At 43.1% G+C, this 17,949-nt stretch overlaps 1 long non-coding RNA gene across 12 annotated transcripts in view; it reads left to right on the top strand.

Moving 5' to 3' along the window:
* The first annotated feature begins 200 nt into the window (after positions 1-200).
* Positions 201-17,949, top strand: part of LOC123626002 — a 41,704-nt gene continuing 23,955 nt past the window's right edge. For 3 of the 12 annotated variants that reach the window (XR_006730705.1, XR_006730702.1, XR_006730704.1), the window contains exons 1-5: positions 201-328; positions 2,600-2,656; positions 4,489-4,623; positions 6,542-7,670; positions 16,817-16,907. This is a non-coding gene — a long non-coding RNA (uncharacterized LOC123626002). Of the gene's footprint in view, positions 329-1,557; positions 1,599-2,599; positions 2,733-3,821; positions 3,895-4,488; positions 4,624-6,541; positions 7,671-16,816; positions 16,990-17,949 lie in introns of those variants that run through there. The other 9 variants (XR_006730706.1, XR_006730709.1, XR_006730701.1 and 6 more) reach the window with 9 other exon arrangements.

The following is a 17,949-nucleotide window of genomic DNA, read 5'->3' as shown; positions in this document are numbered from 1 at the left end:
AGAGCACGAGAGGCCCAGGGTCGCACACAGTGGGCGGGGACAGGAATCGGGAAAGTGGGGGTATTCGCTGCTGTTGCCATGGCAGTGACGCTGGCATCCGGGAGCGACCCCGGGCCCTTGCCGGTAGTGCGCACGCACACAGAAACATGCACGCGCGCCCTTGGCCCCTCCCCACAGCCACGCAGGGGGCAAAAGTCAAACTCAAGGGCGGACCTGACCGGCGAGAGGGAGCCCCCGCCCCTCGCCGTGACGACTGCAGACCCGCCGAACCCCGCACCCGCCGCGGCCCGGGGTGCGGGTGGGCAGCCCCTCGGCGGGAGCCGGCCAGGTGAGCGCGGCTGGAGGAGAAGGTGTCCGGAGAGGAGAGGACGCTGCGAGCTCAGTCCCCCGCGGGACCCCCTTCCGGGGGCGCCGACGGGCTCCGGGCGCGGCCTCTGGGGGGGTCGTGGGGGCCTCAGATGGGCCAGCGAGGGGGGCGCGGGTCAGGGCCCCGGGCGGAGCGGGCCGGGGCTGGGCCGGGGCTGGGCCGGGCGGGACCAGGGTGGACAGATCCGCCCGGGAGGCGCCAGGGCCCGGTCTGTGCGCGTGGCCAGGCCGGTGCTTGACGTTTGCTGCCTGTGGGAATTTCAGGACTAACCGATAAAAAAGTTACTCGGGAGACGGAGCCGCTTGACTGTCATGCGTTCTTCCCCGTGCATGCGGGAGATGGGTTGGTCTTGCATACACAGCACACACGAAACTGAATCTATGCCCAGTGGGCTTTAAAAGTAATAAAAACTCCAAAGCCCCTGAACAAGGTTAGACGAGTTTCAGGTGTCAGGCTTCGTGTTCCGTGGGAGAAAAATATAAAAGGACGCCCAAGTACTTGATGTGCCCAAGCAGTCAGGCTTTTGTAATCAGCTTCGGAGCGCATCACAGTGGTGTGTAGTTGTAAGGGCCAGGGTTAAGGAATCACGTTGACCCAGCGCCGCCGGGTTGGAGCCTCCCTGAGAGTCACCTAGAAAACTGTTTCCAGCCCACTGCTGTGCTGACTGTGAATGAGCAGTGCTGTCGCCGGCTTTTCCCTTTCATGTTTTCCACCGTCATAATGTATGCGGGTATGCTACCTGCTTACGAAATGTTAGAATGAATTATCCATAAACTCTCCACTTTGGAAGTTATTAGGCAGGAGCTCTGGCATGTGTCTTTTTTCAATATTTGAAAGTTGTTTGGAGATTTCAAATATAATGGATTCAAAGTGATAGGGATTTTTTGAGTATAAATCATACCAGGTGAGTAATGTGGGGTTTTTTTTTGTTTTGTTTGAGACTGGGTTTCACTCTGTCACCTGGGCTAGAGTGCAATGGCCTCGTCATAGCTCACCACAGCCTCAAACTCCTGAGCTCAAACGATCCTCCTGCTGCAGCCTCCAGAGTGGCTGGGACTACAGACGCTATGCCCAGTTAATTTTTCTATTTTTAGTACAGAGGGGGTCTGGCTCTCGCTCAAGCTGGTCTCGAACTCCTGAGCTCCAGCAATCCTCTCACCTCGGCCTCCCAGAGTGCTAGGATTACAGGCGTGAGCCACCGTGCCTGGCCTTGGTGATTATTTTCTATCAGGTATTTATCCATATTCATTTTAGCCTAATAATAATTTTGTTCAAATACATTCTCTACACTCTTAAGGCTGATTTCATTGATCCCAAGTGAATTTCTTTTCCTACAGGAAGGTAATTCCATGTTTTGCCAAAAGACTCAATGGAAAAATTCTACTTTATTCCACACAATTCTACCAGTCAGAAGTAATTTGGATATTATGTATATTACAATTCTGCTTGTCAGAATTCTGAAATGGAAATATTTCATATGTGCTAAATATTTGCCATTTCCCAGGGGCAGTGAGCTGTTTACGTACGTTCTGCTCTGTGCCCAGCAGTGCTGGGCTTCCTCCCCTGCTGGTGTCCAGGGCACAAGCCAGAGAAGCTCAGCTCCATCTCTCTGTGGGCTCAGGCAGCCACTCCTCCTGCTTAATAAATAACTGAATTCAGTAGGGTAGAATTAGGAAACTACCTTTTTCTTCGCATTAAAAAGGTAATGTAAAATTTTAAGGAATGTTTCCACAGCTAACTTAAAATGGTATTCTTTTGGACTTTTCTTTCTCAATTCTTGAAAACAGCTTCAGCGGGGCCTTTTGGGGATATTATTGAAGAGTGGTGTTTTCAGGTATTAGAAAGCCCAGTTCAGTCTAAAGCCAACTTTCCATCCTGCATACAACTTAAAGGTTTCCTGTAAGCTCTCCACCCTCAGCCCAGCTCAACCCTGCCCCTAAACCTTGAGGTTCAGCGGTGGGAAGGATGGGCAATATTTGTTCCTTTACTCTCTTCTTTCTTCCCCTGTTTCACCCGCCAAACTCCTAGACTGTGGCTCTTGGTATATATCCATTTGGAGAATAAGATACTAGCTCCCCCTTCTGCCAAGCACCGGCACTCTCTGAGTGAGTCACTTGAAAGTCTTCCTCAGTTGGCTCTGGGGGGGTGAGACCATCCCTGTCTCATCTCTACCTATAAATTCACCTCTGTAGAACTTTCTTTCTAATGAATCTCTATTTTTCTTTTTCACAGATGCTGGGGAGATGAGCAATGGATGATTTTGGCTTCCTCTGAATAACTCCTGAGAGGGTATGTGTAGTTCCTCTGTGGGAGGACATTGTCACCTGTGTCAACAGATTTGAGGCTTTAGCTAAACTTGTGGGAGGTAGGGAAATGTCTAATTATACATCCTGTTATGTTTGCATATGTTAAAAGTCATATTGAGAGAAGAAAAACAGGATTATAAGTGGAAGGAAGGGGAAAACAGAAAAGATTATTGAAAAAATGGAGGGATAGAAAAATCGGGGGAATTGGGGAGAGAAGGTAAGACCGCCAACCTGGATATTCTGAAATTGTTGCTAATTTCTTGGCTTGCGTTAATTCACTCTCAGCTACGCTTGCCTGTGGATGATAAAGCATGATATTTTATTTGGAAAGAGTCTAATGTAATAAAATAAGAGATAACTTTAAAATGAAGAAAAGGCAATGAGGAACACTGCACTAAATAGCTAAAAGTTATTTTTTTAATTGTAGCAAACAGTGAAGTTGTTCTACCATCCATTTTCAGTTCCCTCGAGTGACAGCCATGGTGTTTAGAAGGGGAAACCTCATCTTCAGATCCAGAGGAGGGCTCTGGTTGCTCTAAACCACTTGGAATAATCCCATTTCCCTGTCATAGTGATTGATGCAGATGCAAATCAATCAGGAAATGGCACTTTCCTAGTTACATAAATTGGATCAGGGTGTCCCAGTCAGAGTGAAGCTTGAGACCATATGGTTTTAGAACCACCGGTTCTAACAACGGGCCTTGGCCTTTGCTCTGCCGTTGGATGTGAAGGAGTAGCCAGCATGCGTGCTGCTGGCAGTCATTTTATGAGGCCAGCCTGACAACAAGCCATCATTTAGAGGCCGGCAACACTGCCTTTTACATCTTTTTGGCCAAAACTAGCCACATGATTATCTCTATCTTATGGAGAGTCTGAGGTAAATCATTTTTCAGCTGGGCAAATTGACCCTCCCAAGAAAATGAAGGTTCTATTCATAAGAAAGGTTCTACCAAATTGGCCTTTAGATGACCCCACAATGTAAGAAAAGCATGCCACCCTCATTTCTCTAGCATCATCTCTTGACACTTTTCCTGACAAATTCTATGCTGCCAAATGAACTTTAATTAATCCCCACTGCAAGCCAAACATCCACTCACATAACCCCCCTCACACGTAATTTCTTGCCCTATGTCTGCCTTTCTTCATAGGTTATAAACTCCATGGAAGTTCCCTAATAGTGTCCCATAACTGACCATTGTCTTGATACACACTGGGTTCATAGTAAGTCTTTCTTTACTTATGGATAGAAGCATGGGTAGATAGATGGGTAGAGAATGGGTGGGTGGGTGGCTAGATGGATATATGGGTAGATGGATGGTTCAGTTCATTTATGGAAGGTTAGATGAATGCATGGATGAACGAATGGGTGGACAAATGAATAGATGGACAAATAGATCAATGTTACCTATACTCTCTCATGCCTGTGTTTACCCAAATGTTGCTCCCTTTGCCTAAAATGCTCTTCTCCCACTCTCCACCCAGCTAACTCCTGTCCAACTTTTAATATTCAGCTGAGACATCACCTCTTCCAAAAAGCTCTCCCTGATCATCCTTCCTGGACTAGGCGTCTTGCTTTTTGCTCCTGCAGTGCCTGGTGTATCTCTCTACAATTAGCTTTACTACTTTGCTGTGCTGGGCTGCAGGTCTGGCTCCCCTTGCCTTCAGATACTCAGCTGTCCGAGAGCAGCACCTGACTCTGAGTCTGTGTGCCCTGCACTGACCCCGCTGTATATCATGGAGTAGGAGCACAAGAAATTTTCAATGAAATTAGAATACAAATGAAAGTAATAAAGACCACATGTTCCTTGTTTCTAGGGAAAGACACGGCATGTGGAAGACACTGTGCATGAGGTGAATGAGTTCTTCCAGCTCTCTTCTCCAGCCCTGGAGCTCCAGAAAGAGGAGGATGAGCCAGACCCACTGCCCCCAGGTGAATGCTGCACATTTGTGGTAAGCCCAGCAGACGAGCATCTCAGCTCCTAAGGTGTCCAGGGGGGTAGGACCCATGGAGTCACGGCCCCTTCCACAGAGAGGTGTTGGGACTGCAATAGCCAGCTCTGACCAGAATGTCCGCCAGTCAAAGTCAGGTTCTGTTTTGTTGGTTTCATGAATGGAAAGCTTAGAGCTGGGGCTGGAGACAGGGAAGCCCACACCGTCAGATTAGGTTGGAACTCTCTAAGTTAATTCACAGCCTGAAAATACTGAGGACGGGCATGGAAAAGGAGCACTAACAATGGCTGTTGTAGATGTAGCCTAATTAATAGTGCACACCTCTGGGACCAGGAGCTTTCTGCAAGATGCATCTTTCATCCAGGCTGCTCCCTGTCATAGCTGCAGATGCAGGAGAGGATGGAGAAGAAAGGAGGATGAAAGATAGAAGTGATCATGCCATTGTGTCTGCACTGAGCTCAATATCACTTTATTTGCTTAAAAATATAGAAAAAATAAAGCAAAAAAGTCAACTTTATTTGCTGAAGCCGGCAGCCAGTCTCTGGGTGTTAGTTCACCAGTTTGATTGTTTTCATACTGTATAACATACTATTCAACCAGACTTGAAGTTTCTGGCACCTTTTATGTCATTTATCTCTAACTGTGTGTCCTGTCCCCACTTTGCTATCGGGTCATGTTTCATCCTCTGTTCTGGGTCCCTGGACTTTCACACCGAAGCCCAGGGCCTCACTTTTCCCAGCCTCGTCCCTGCATGCTAAAATTAGCGAAGCACCGTGGGTGGCGGAGGGGCATGGATAGGCACCTTCTCACATCCGCCTTCCCAGTGTGGGCGTCTGGGCTGGGATACCTTGAAATACCACAGAATCCCCTCTTCCCCTGCCAGGGAACACCCTCTGCCACGGTGACCCCAGGAGTCAGGGCCAAGGGGCAGGTTTTCTTCTCATTCTTACTCAGCAGGGAAAGTCAGGTTGGTCCCTCAATATAGAGAGTTTCAGGAGAACATCGTGGGTATCTGGGTCTTGATGTCTGAAGATCTGGAATATCAACTCTTCTTGGTCAAACTGACCTCACAGTACAGAAATGATAAGAAAGGGCACCTGTGTCCACAAACAGCTGAGGGGACATTTCTCTTGTGAGCAGACAAGGCAGGGTGTGGCCCAAGGACTGGCCACGAGAGGCACAGATACCCTTCCAAGTGAGGCTGCGGGAACTGTGTCTCTCACGGCCTTCCAGAGTCCCTGAGCCCCAGAGGTGGGTCCCCTTGGGAAACCCAAATGCAGATGCTGGCTTCCTGTCATCTCATCGCACCAATCATTCTTGCCCTGAGCTTTATCTGGACTTCCTCCACAGCGTTTGCTCTAAGCTGAGGGGTCAGTTCCTCTGTGAACCCGCCCTCCGTCCACCTCAGACGGGCAGCTGTGAAGGTAGCTCGACAGCAGAGGGACTAGGTAGGTGCAGCAGCCTGTCCTCAGCTGCACTGAGGGGCCAGAAGAGCATGACTCGGTGAGGGTAAAGTAACAGGTGATCATCCTTAAAAATACATTCTATACAAATATCCCTGGTTTTAAGGAAGGGAAAATTAGGATTAGATGAGGGATTATAAAATATGCTGAGATTTAATTATTCAATAATCGTTTTAAATTATTAAACATGACAATTGTATAACGATATATTTGGCCACTGTTGTGCATTACTGTGGTGACAGAAACTTGTGAACACTGTGTCATCATTAGTTAATCATGAGATCAGTCCCTGGAGGGAGCTCACTGGCATATTCCCATGTTTGGGGTGGATGTTGGTGCCTAGAGAGTGTCTAAATGACAAAAGTCAGGGCCAAGACCACAGAGAGGGCTCAGGGTAGAGTGAGCTGAGAGCGTTCAGGGGTCACCTGTCCGTGTTGTGCGTCTGTCATTCCCAGGTGGCTCCCAGCATCTCCCCTTGTGAGTGGCAGGAAGATAAACTTCACCCACTGGAGAAAAGTGGCCCAGATGGAGAAAAGCTGGGACCCTGGGCCCTGAAGAGCCACTGGGCCCTGGAGCTGCAGGTGAGGAGAGTCCACCTCGCTCAGAGGATTGAAGACCTGGAGTAGGAGCTGTCCTTGCTCCTTCAGGCGGCCAACAGCAGTTCGAGCATAGGAGGGAGCTGGCCCAGCCAACACAGCAGCCTAAGGGGCACTGAGTCACATCAGATACTGCATGGTGGCCACCTCCGGGAGGTGCCTTCTCACCGAGAACATGAACGGCTTCCCCTGGTAGGAAGGAGTGGGCATCTGGGGCCCGGAGTGTGTGCTGGTTTTACGACGTGCTCCTACAGGGAGACACCTGGATTTCTTTCAGAGCCTGGACCTCAGCTTGTGCTCAATTCTGCCTTGAACTTTCTGGGGTGAGGGAAAATAAACTGACATGGGTTGACAAAATCAGGGTGTGCTCCTATCAGAGTCTGTGCCTCCATTTTCTCACTCAGCTGTGGGCCGTGGCTTCCCCCAAAAAACTTCAGTTGGGGCCCCTGGCTTGAGGGGTGAGAAGTGCTTGGGCGGGGCCTGAGAACATAGGTGCAGCCAGAGCACATCCACGCCCCATCTTCCATCACACCTCACGGCTGAGTCTCCTGGGCCCCCAGTGTGGCTTGTAGGGAGTCCAAGTAGCCATGTCCCCTCCTGGCTCCAGCCAACCTCCTGGACACAGAGGAGGGTTCGGTCTGTGGCCTGGGCCTCGTGACCACATCAGATGTCCCAGTACCAAAGGAGACTCTCTGAGAAGAGCCAGAGCCACATCCAGTCGAACTGGAGTTCTCTGACCCTGGACATACACAACCCTGTTCTCCGAGCCTTGGTCCAGCAGTTCCCTCCTCAGAAGGTCCCTCCCGCTGCGCTGTGCCCAGGTGAGATGTGCTTCATCTCTAAGACCCAACCAAGAGGCCCTTCAGTCCACAGAGCTTTTTCCCACCCCTTCCCAGATTTCTACCCCGTCTCCACCACATGTCTGCTTCCCATGAGTCACCTGTGCCCTGGATGGCCTTATCTTCCAGTCGGAGCTCCTCAAAGCACGGTGTGTGTCTCATTCACTTTTGTGTCCCTCTCTCTCACACACACATAGACACACTCACACACGTTCATGTACGTACACACTACACACATGCACATATAGACACGAACCAACATTCAGACATGCACATAGACACAATCACCAACACGGACATGCACACGCTGACACATGCACATATACCCTGAAAACACTGCTTTGCAGCTACAGGGTAGTAAGTGACCCATGAAGGCTTTAAGAATGTAATTGACTGTAAAGACATAGCTTCTAACCCAGAGATCACACAGTCATGTCGGGGTGCCACAAAGGCACGTGGGAAATTGTGCAGAAAATGGTACAAAACTGAGTGCCAAACCCTGTCCCTTGGCACCTGACAGGTGCGAAAATGAACCTGTCCTGGTGGTCTCTGTCCCAGGTTAGGGGAAAGTATGAGGACCTGTCAGGGACCCAGAACACATTACAGTAACAAAGAGGCCAGATGGAAACATTTTCCCTGGGGACAGCTGTTTGGATTCCAGCATCAAGTTCCATCTTCTCAGTCCCACAGGCATCAGAAATTATCTTGAAGCATTTAGCCAAATTATGTTATGAAGAGAGCTGGACTTACAAAGATTAGGCAGACAATAAGAATAAACCTTAAAATCATAAGGGAATAATAAGCCCAGTTTGAATAATAGCTTTAAACCATGAAACTAATTTTAAAGGTAATCAACTGAACATATTGAAAAGTCCAGACGTATGTGGTGAGAATTATTATATGGAGTCTTGCTTCAACCACTTAGGAAAAGCTGTTTATAGCATGGGAAATTCAACTTGTTCTGGGTTACATTTCAGTGTCTCTGGCTATGGCATCAGATAGTTTGGTGAACTTTCTGTGTGGCCTGTACATTACCCACAGACTTGTTTCTTGAAATGTATCTAGTTTCAGCTTATAGGCCTTAAGGCACAGAGAAGTTTGCATTTTGTATTTTTTGTAAGAAAGTTGGATGAGAAGAACCCAGAAAAATTAAGAAAATAATATAGAGAGCTACAGTCAAATAATGAATGTATTATAGCTGTTCTTTTTAGAAGTATAACTTTTTTTTCTCTGTATTGATCACATAGAAACCTCAGGTTTAATAACTTCTTAAGGCTAGGAAGCCAAACCAAGGCAGACTTCAGGTTTTATTTACTGTTGTAAGGATGATGGCTCTGACAGAAAGTGAGTTTTTATTAAATTTTTTAAGCCTAGGGACCCTTGAAGTCAGACATTGTATGCATATTTTCAAATATGATATTTTAGTCAAAGCCTTGGTAATAAATAAATCTGGAAAACAAACATTTCAAGTAAAAAAAAATGTTTTAAATAAAGGTCATACAGACATGATTTTATCAGGTATTCAATGTCATGTAGTCAACATTTGTTCTGCTTAATCTCCGTTAGTAGTATCATGAATCCATCCATTTCTTTAGCAGAGTTCCAGAAATTTTTATTTAGTCCATTGTCCTTAAAGTTATCAGAGATGTGTATTTAAGAGTATTTGTTGGAGTCTGTTTCATGAATCTGACTGTAAATGATTTTTAGAGATTTTAAAAATCTGATGAAAGTTTAAATAAGGAAACTGCACTATATCTATCACAGATAGTAACCAGAATTATGACTGATAATATATTAAACTTCTATAAACTTCAATGCTTATAGAAATGATATTTTTGAAACATTCATATCAACAACATACCAATAAATGAAACTAAGTAAGATCTAGTGTCACTTATCATTGGACCATGTTTCTTATACAATTTATCCAATGAGTCTAATCATTTAATATCCTTTTAAGATGAGAGATATATATTTTGAATCTTTCCAGGGACCCAACTGGAAATTTTCATAATTAATTCTAGGTTAAAGATGCTTAAGTTAGAATTCAATTTGGGGGAGGTTTGTCAAAGATGTTAAAGGGCTCAAAACATTTGACCAAAACAAAATCAGAGAACACTGTAAAATAGCAGTCATTCATTTAACCAAAGTGATAATCAAAAGACTTTGAAAGCAGTACAGAAAGTTACATGGATGCAAAAACCTTCACCAGTAAGCCGGTAAACCAGGCAAGAAAGTATGTTGACAACTTTAAAGACATTTCTAATTTTATGTTATCATTAATTTTTAAAACAATTTGCCAAACTTTTCTTGTCATATGAACTAAAAATAATTTGATTTAATTACTAAATATTTTATGAGTGTTCATTTATTTAAGCCAATCAAAATACAACTTTTGAAGGGATTTCTTGCTGACTACACAAGATTTTATTATGTAGACATTACATATGATATAATGCATGTGTATATGCACCAATACATCTAAATATATATATATATAGTGTGTATATATATATATACATATACACATAAAAAAGGTCTTACAGTTTTCATTTTAGAATTTTAGTCATGGGATAGTAAAACATATAAACTCACCAGTTTATAAAAACCAGTTGGACCTAAATCATTTTTCTAACAAAATGGGATAAGGTTAAGATTTTCCTAAGTAGGCCGTCTTATAAAGGCTGTCAACCAAATTTTGGGTAAAGCAGTTTGACTCAGTTATCAATATACTGGATTGTACAGAAAACACTTAACTGTGAAAATGTGACTGAAACATGTGAGAAGGCTGAAACCATAAGAGTTCTTCTAAGAACAAAAAGACCAGTGTTATTTTCCGAGAGGGTCAGTTTGGAACCTGTGACTCCCAGTGTGGAGTTTGCTGTACTTGCTCTTTCTCATTGGCACTTCTACATCTCCAGTATCTGTTACAGCCCGAGCAGGTTCACTGCCTGCTGCTCAAGAGGAGATCAACACACTGAGCCAGCAGGGGTTACAGCAGAGAAACAGTTTTATTATCACAGGCACCATGCGAGGAGAGGGGAGTAATTTCTCAAATCCATCTTCTGGAAGAATTTGGGAGAAAGGGTTTTTAAGGACAGTTTGGTGAGCAAAGGGCTAGGGAATGGGGTCTGCTGATGGGTGAGGGATGAGCTCATAGGGTTGGAATGCAGAAATTATCTTCTCAGTTGGTAGGTTTCCCGGGTAGGGGCTTTCGAGGCTGTTGGATCCATTCCCACATCTGTCCACGGGTCTGGTTGGTGTCAGCAGGTCTCCAGGATGCAGAGTTTGAAAAACACCTTAAGGACCAGTCTTAAGATTTAAACTGCAATGGAGTCAAAAGTCTTGGGATTAACAATAGAAATTTTATCTACAGAAGTAGTGGGGGGAGTCACAAATCTTGTGCCTGTCAGGGAGGACAGTGAAATTAAGTAGTAACCGGTTGCAGCAGCAAGGAAGTTAGAAAACAATGGTTGGTTGATTTCTGGTTATATTTATACTTATATAAAAACCAAACTTGGATTACTATTTATTCTTTGTGGCTTCACAGTACTTTAATATGGACAGTTTCATCTCCATGTGTCCCTGCCAGTCTGTGAGAACAAAACAGGTTGTGAAATATTTGATACAGATGGCCTTTAGTGCAATTCTGGAAATTACAGGGCTTGGTTTTGTCACGAAACCAAGTCAGTCCAGACTTTTGGTCTGTCCGTATGTAATCATTAGTGTCTGTCAACTTAACAATGGGAGCAAGTGAGCCACCCCAAGTTGCAGAGGCCTGGCTTGTGAGCCGTCCATAACATCTGATTATTAACAAGCATTGACATCATGAGGGTTAGTGTCAGCATGATCTAAGAGGTGCAAGAATGTCATCTGTGGAATCAAATCATAGGGTTTGATCACAATATTGCCCTAGAACTTCACCCAGAAGAGATAAAAATTTTCTTTCTAGTGACTTTACCTGAGGAAAAGACACTTTTTCTGTGTTCAGTTAACTCACCAACAGCAGTAGTACCATAATATGTTTTCTTTGGCTGTGGAAGCCAATGCTTATCATACCTCCATCTTCCAGACCAGTCCCACCAGGCACTGACATTGGCAGCAACAAAAATGAGTTCAGATTCCTTTGTAGGATCTACATGTTGGCATAACTAGCAATTGGATTGATTAGTTAGTGTGGCCAGGGTTTGAAAAACTTGTGCAAAGGGATGCTGGGTCTGTGTCTAACCTGCTGGAAACACAGTAAGAGTTAGTAAGAGTGAGTCATAGTTTGAAAAAAAAAGTCATAGTGGAAGATTAAAAGGGAAATTGGGATAGGTTGAGGCAATCGCCACTCAGTTCCCATGTGCAATCCTCAAACAGGGAGGCTTAAAAGAAAAAGGATTTATAAAGAACCCTTTTTGTGGGGAGGGGATAAAAAGAGAAAAAATAACACACACAAAAAGGAGTTTTTAGATAGAAAATGTGGTTTCTTGATCTAAGATCTTGGGAAAAACCTGGCTACTTTGTGAAGATGTCTGCTTCAGGGGCCTGGGAACTAGTCCTGGAAATCCTTACTTTCACGTCACCTGTAGGGGTGATCTTCCAACTGTCTCAGTGCACTTTGCTGTAGCTCGCATGAATCTCGGAAAATGTTTCTTTTATTTTGATGGCGGTATAGGTGGTTAACAGTACTTCAAAGGGGCCTGCCCAGAGAGATGACAGCACATGTCTTTCTCTAAAAATTTTGGTATATACAGACTCTCTTGGTCAAAAAGCATGGCAAAGCCTGTGAGTTGGTGGAAGCCATACTCTGATGGTATGCTTCAAGCCTATTAGTGTCTGCATATAGCTAGTCACGGTATCGACTTGTTCACTTAAATCCCAACAGTGTCCAGACACCCTGGCAATAGAAGACCACCTGCCTCCAGGGGCATCTTTGGAGTCTGTGTAAATAGTGGCAACATTTCCTTTTACCAATCTATAATCTTTAACGAGGGCTATAACAAAATTGACCCCGAAATTTTGGGTGAGCTTTTGAGTGCCCTGAAATATTTTATGTTAAAGGTAAGTAACAGTTGCACGTACCCTGTGGAGTCTGGACCTAGAGGCTTTATGGCGTCACTCAGTTAGAGACTTTCAAAGAATGAGGATGTCCAAGAGGACACCCGGTTTATGGAGTGAAACATCGTCCATATGCTGAACAAGTAAGGAAAAAGAGTGGATCACTGGGTAAATGTTAAAGTATGAATCAGCTGTGACAAATTGAAAGAATATTGAAGGCCATTCACAGTATCTCTGAGTACTCAGGTCCATGTTGATAGTCTCACTGTGAAGGTGAATGTATCAGAAATTGTGAAACAGAATGAAACGGAATTAGAAAGAAAAAGTTAAGCAGAGGTCAATTATTGTACCATTAAAGTCACATACACTAAAAAAGAATTTAAATTAGTTTCTACTTTCTTGAAAAATATTTGACATAACAATTATTTCTAAGATAATCAACTAAAATACCTTTGTATATATTGGTAGCAAAATATTATACACATAAAGTATATAGACACAAGGAAATATAGATATACAGACAGAGGCAGATCTAATAGGTCTTAGAAACAATTTTTCTTCAATGGATGAAAAATTATATTTTAATCTGACTACAAATCTTTGCATATTTTATAGCTTTAAGCAACTACTAGCTAGGCAACAATTAGCTGTTAGGAAATTTTTGCAATTTCTACACAGGTTTGCTTAGACAAACACCTAATACGTATACATGCATAGGTAGGTAAAGTAGAGGAGGTAATTAAGGATCCCATTTTAGCTGCAACTTGCCTGTGACTCTAAGATATTCATGAGAAATTAAAAAATTATTTCTGAATAAAAACCATACAAGAAAAAGAAAGGAATACAATAAAGAAATATCTGAATTTTTGAACACATGAGTAGCATGGATTGTAGCATAACAATTTACTGCTATATTCTTAATGACAAAGATAGAAATCTCAGTCCGCTAGTTATGTTTAACCAAAATAATTCCCAGATATTCTCCTTTTAAAAACTTTTCTTGCCTCAAATTTACACAATGCCCTTACAATTTTTCTTAACACAAAGGAACAAAACTGCGGTCTAGGGGTCAGTGTAGTGGATCAGAGTGTGCTGATTGTGGGTAGGACCACACAGACTTTCACCATTGAGTTGGTTCCCGCCTCTCACCCCTGTCTCAGGTTCTCTCTCCAGGGGTCTACCACCTCCTAGAGGGCTCTAAAATGCCCAGTGATCAGCTCTCGTGTGCATTTCCCTGATGAGCCTTCTTTTAATTAATTTTGTTGGGGATTTCCTGCAGGGACACGTCACACCAGGGGCACTCACCCCAAGCACTCCCACTTGCACCCGCAGTCACCCAGGCGTGTCTTTGGCCGGGATGAGGAAAGTGCCCTTTCTCTTCAGAGCTGAGCAACTCAGTCTCTCATTTGTCTACCAACGGGACAGTTCAGTTGCCTCTTTCATTTCAGAGAGGCCCAGAAGAGCCAATTCCAAGAAATTTGGGGAGGAAGAGGCAATGAATGGAGAAGACCCTTTAGAGTGCACCTCCAAGTCAAAATTAGGAGCCCTCAAAACAACTTCCTAGTAAAAGAATCCACAGCTCAGAATCAACCGGGACCATCGACCCAGAGGGTGAGGGCCCCGGGCTCAGGAGGACTAACCAGTTCAGCCTGGGGGAAAGCTCAGAGCACCCAGGGCACCCGAGGGGGCCACGCTGGTACTCAGGAAATCTAGCCATCATCCTGAGACTGACCATATTACATTTCACTAACTTGTCAGAAATGATCTAATACAGACCCCTTTGCTTTTGGCTGGGTTTACAATCGTATGACACTTGTGTCAAACACTGACACTTTAAGCACGTCAGAATGTCCTGGATCACAGGCACACGTGCATGCTGAGAATTCGAAAGCATTTCCACCTTCCCTTCGCCATTCACACTTTTCTTGTGTAAATAAGCCAACTTATTCACCAAGGTCTCCTAACTTCACCAGAAATAGACAGGACTTTGGCTTCCTTCCTGGATGCAATTGGCCCTGCAGTTAAAAGGTGTGCACAAGAATTGGCCCTAACCAGCTGCAGTCCTAGCGTACCTGACATGCCTTTGAATCTTGCCATTTACACACATACTTGCGAGTCCAGCTGGCAGAACCCCACCGGGGTGCCCAGATGGGATCACTCTCCTTGCCTTTCCTAACTTGTAGAGGATTGGTTTCCCAGTTTTCTCACAAGAAGCAACCGAACTGCGGTCTAGGGGTCAGTGTAGTGGATCAGAGTGTGCTGATTGTGGGCAGGATCACACAGGGTTTCACCACTGAGTCGGTTCCCGCCTCTCATCTGTGTCTCAGGTTCTCTCTCCAGGGGTCTACCACCTCCGAGAGGGCTCTAAAAGGCCGAATGATCAGCTCTCATGTCCGTTTCCCGGATGAGCCTTCTTTTAATTAATTTTGTTGGGGATTCCCTGCAGGGACATGTCACACCAGGGGCAGTCACCTCAAGCACTCCCACTTGCACTCGCAGTCACCTAGGCATGCCTTTGGCTGGGACTAGAAAAATACCATTTCTCCTCGGAGCTGAGCAACTCAGTCTCTCATTTGTCCACAAACGGAACAGTTCAGTTTCCTCCTTCATTTCACAAAGTCCCAGAAGACTCAATTCAGAGAAATTTGGGGAGGAAGAGGCAATGAATGGAGAAGACCCTTTAGAGTGCACCTCCAAGTCAAAATTAGGACCTCTCAAAACAGCTTCCTGGAAAAAGAAACCACAGCTCAGAATAAACCAGGACCATCAACCAAATCGTGAGGTCCAGGGACTCAGGAGGACTTACCAGTTGAGCTCAAGGGAAAGCTCAGAAGTAGGTGGCTGATGGGTGCCGTGCTGCCTGGTGCTGACATTGGGCTCCTCCTTCAGGGAATTCTGAGTCTTCTTTGAACCCCAGATGTGAGCACCATCTTGTTAAAAGAAAAGAACCCAAAATCCTTAGAATAATTAAAGAGTTTTATTGTGATTTGAACATGTGTGAGAGACTCACCTGGAGCACATGGCCCCGGGTGATCCTGAGAATATGTGCCTAGACTGCTGTGGTGCAGTCTGGTTGTATAGGTTCATGCAGGTAGGAACTACAAATAACTCCCTAAGTCAGTATGTGGAGGGCGTGTATTTGTTTTGCCTGAAATAGCAGGACATCTTAAAGTGTGTTCTTATGTGTTATATGTGCACTTAAAGTTTCTTTGACTTGTAACTGGTTAAAGAATGAAGCTTTGTTTTAAGTCTTGGAATTTTTTAACTTAAGAAATCTGTTAATCAGAGATAAACCATTGGATGTTTACGGAAACTCAAGTGATCTCTTATGTAAATTGAAGGCCTATAGATCGTTTTAGGTTTTTCCTTCTATAGCCTGATGTCTGTTCATGATTTGGCATCTCAGGGTTATAAAGTGTAATGTCTCCAAAAAGATAAAGGAGCACCTACCTTTTTATAGCCAGTATCTGAGCCTTAGGTTATTTCTGCAGTCCCCTTTGCCAAGAGGGAGTCCATTCCATCACAGCTGGGGGGATTAAGATTTTATTTTAGTTCATACAAACCTGATTGTAGAATGTTCTTCTTTTGGTCTTGATCCCCGCAATCATTGTGCAGCCTCTTCTGAAGCTGGTGTTCGGCAGAATTGTTTACATTCAGAACAAAAATATTATAACCTTGTTATGAATACCTGGTCTACCCCTAGCAACACCAAACCTTAACAGTGCTAGGTGAGTTTCCAAATATTAGAGGTTGCTTCTCTCTTCTTAGTGTCTCCTTTTGACCAAGCTAAAGTCAGGTTTCTGGATGTAAATCAATGACCTCTACCATTTCTGTGATTTGCTAATCAGCTGCTTGTCTAGGGAGCATGGCCTATAGAAATACTAGGGCTTTTAATGCACCATCTTATAATAGGACATTTTTTGTTTCTAAAACATTTCATAGTCATGAACTAACCTAAAATCATACCTACCATAACAAAAAAATATTTCTTTCTTTATCTTTTGGCAATTGATATATCTGGATGATGGCAATTAATGCAACCATCTGGAATTATTTTATTTCTGTGAGAAGCTTATATTTCAAGGCCTGATTTAAGTTTCTTATAGCATACTCAGCTTCATAATTTTTAGTTTTTTTAAATTATTAACCACATAAAACCACATTAAAATTATGATTGTTTTGTCTATAAGGTTTAAATTATTGTGAATAGTTCCCAAAATGCTGGCAAGTAATTGCTGGGTTCTTTCTTTAGGTGACGAACGAAGAGTGGCTGGGTTCAGAGTGAAGCAGCAATGGACAGAGACCTCTGAAGAGGAAAGCAGTAATATTTCTCAGGATGTCAGGTGACTGCCAATAAAATAGTCTATGTAGGATAGGAACCAGTAAGTGTAGTAGAAACTCTGGAATTAAATCAATGGAAATTTTCATACATTTTTCTATTGCTGTTATAGATCCCAAAAAAGGTGGATATGGCTTGGCCACTAGATCTAACAAAATACTGAAATAAGCAGTAGGTCTCTAATGATTCCCACATACTTGAGTCAGCACTTGGTCAGAGTTTTCATGAACAAAACATGAAAAAGGATTTGTGAGCCTAGAATCCTAGAGAAAAATCTGATAGTTTATATTTCAGTATTTATGTTTAAATAGCAGCATGCTTCTTTTAACTTGAAAAGTACACAGTTATTAAAACATACTTCTATTAATATGTTTTACTAATACATAATTAACCTAATATCAACTCTCTTTTGGATTTGCCAGGTTTGCAGCATTTTATTTTTTGCACAGAGGGAAGTAAAACTTACTTTTTTGTTGTTTTTAAATACCAAGGTTGAAGGACAATGGCTCTCATAACAGTTTTGATTTATTTAAAACCTAAAGAGTTTTAACAAACCTAATTATTCCTTTTTGCCTTTGTTTTGTAGAGCAAAATTACTGTTCTGAATTTTGGAACGGTAAAACAAAAAATAGTAGTTACAGAAGACATGATATAAATCATAACTAATATCAGAAATAATTTCAGACATTATAAAAACACTGTAAATAACAATTGTCATTGAAAATAAATTATGAAAAGCAAACAAGACTTTTTTAAAAAACTGACTTAAGAGTTTAAAAAACAAACAAAAAACAAGAGTGTAAAAAACAACCAAAATTTAACAGAATTACAAGAACTACCACATAAGCATAAAATAGCCCAGTCATTTTAAATAAAAATGTCACTCATTTTGTTTCTGCTTTATAAGTATTTATATAATAATTTGGAGGAAAAGATTTATAAATTTAGACATACACAGATATATAAATATAAAAATTGGTAATACTTAACATTCCCTATGGTTTTACCAAATAATTAACTAAGCAGTATATTAAATAATACATATA

This window comes from Lemur catta, chromosome 21 (genome assembly GCF_020740605.2).
Source record: "Lemur catta isolate mLemCat1 chromosome 21, mLemCat1.pri, whole genome shotgun sequence".
Taxonomy (NCBI): Eukaryota; Metazoa; Chordata; class Mammalia; order Primates; family Lemuridae; genus Lemur; species Lemur catta.
This window is presented reverse-complemented; position numbering and strand designations above follow the sequence as displayed.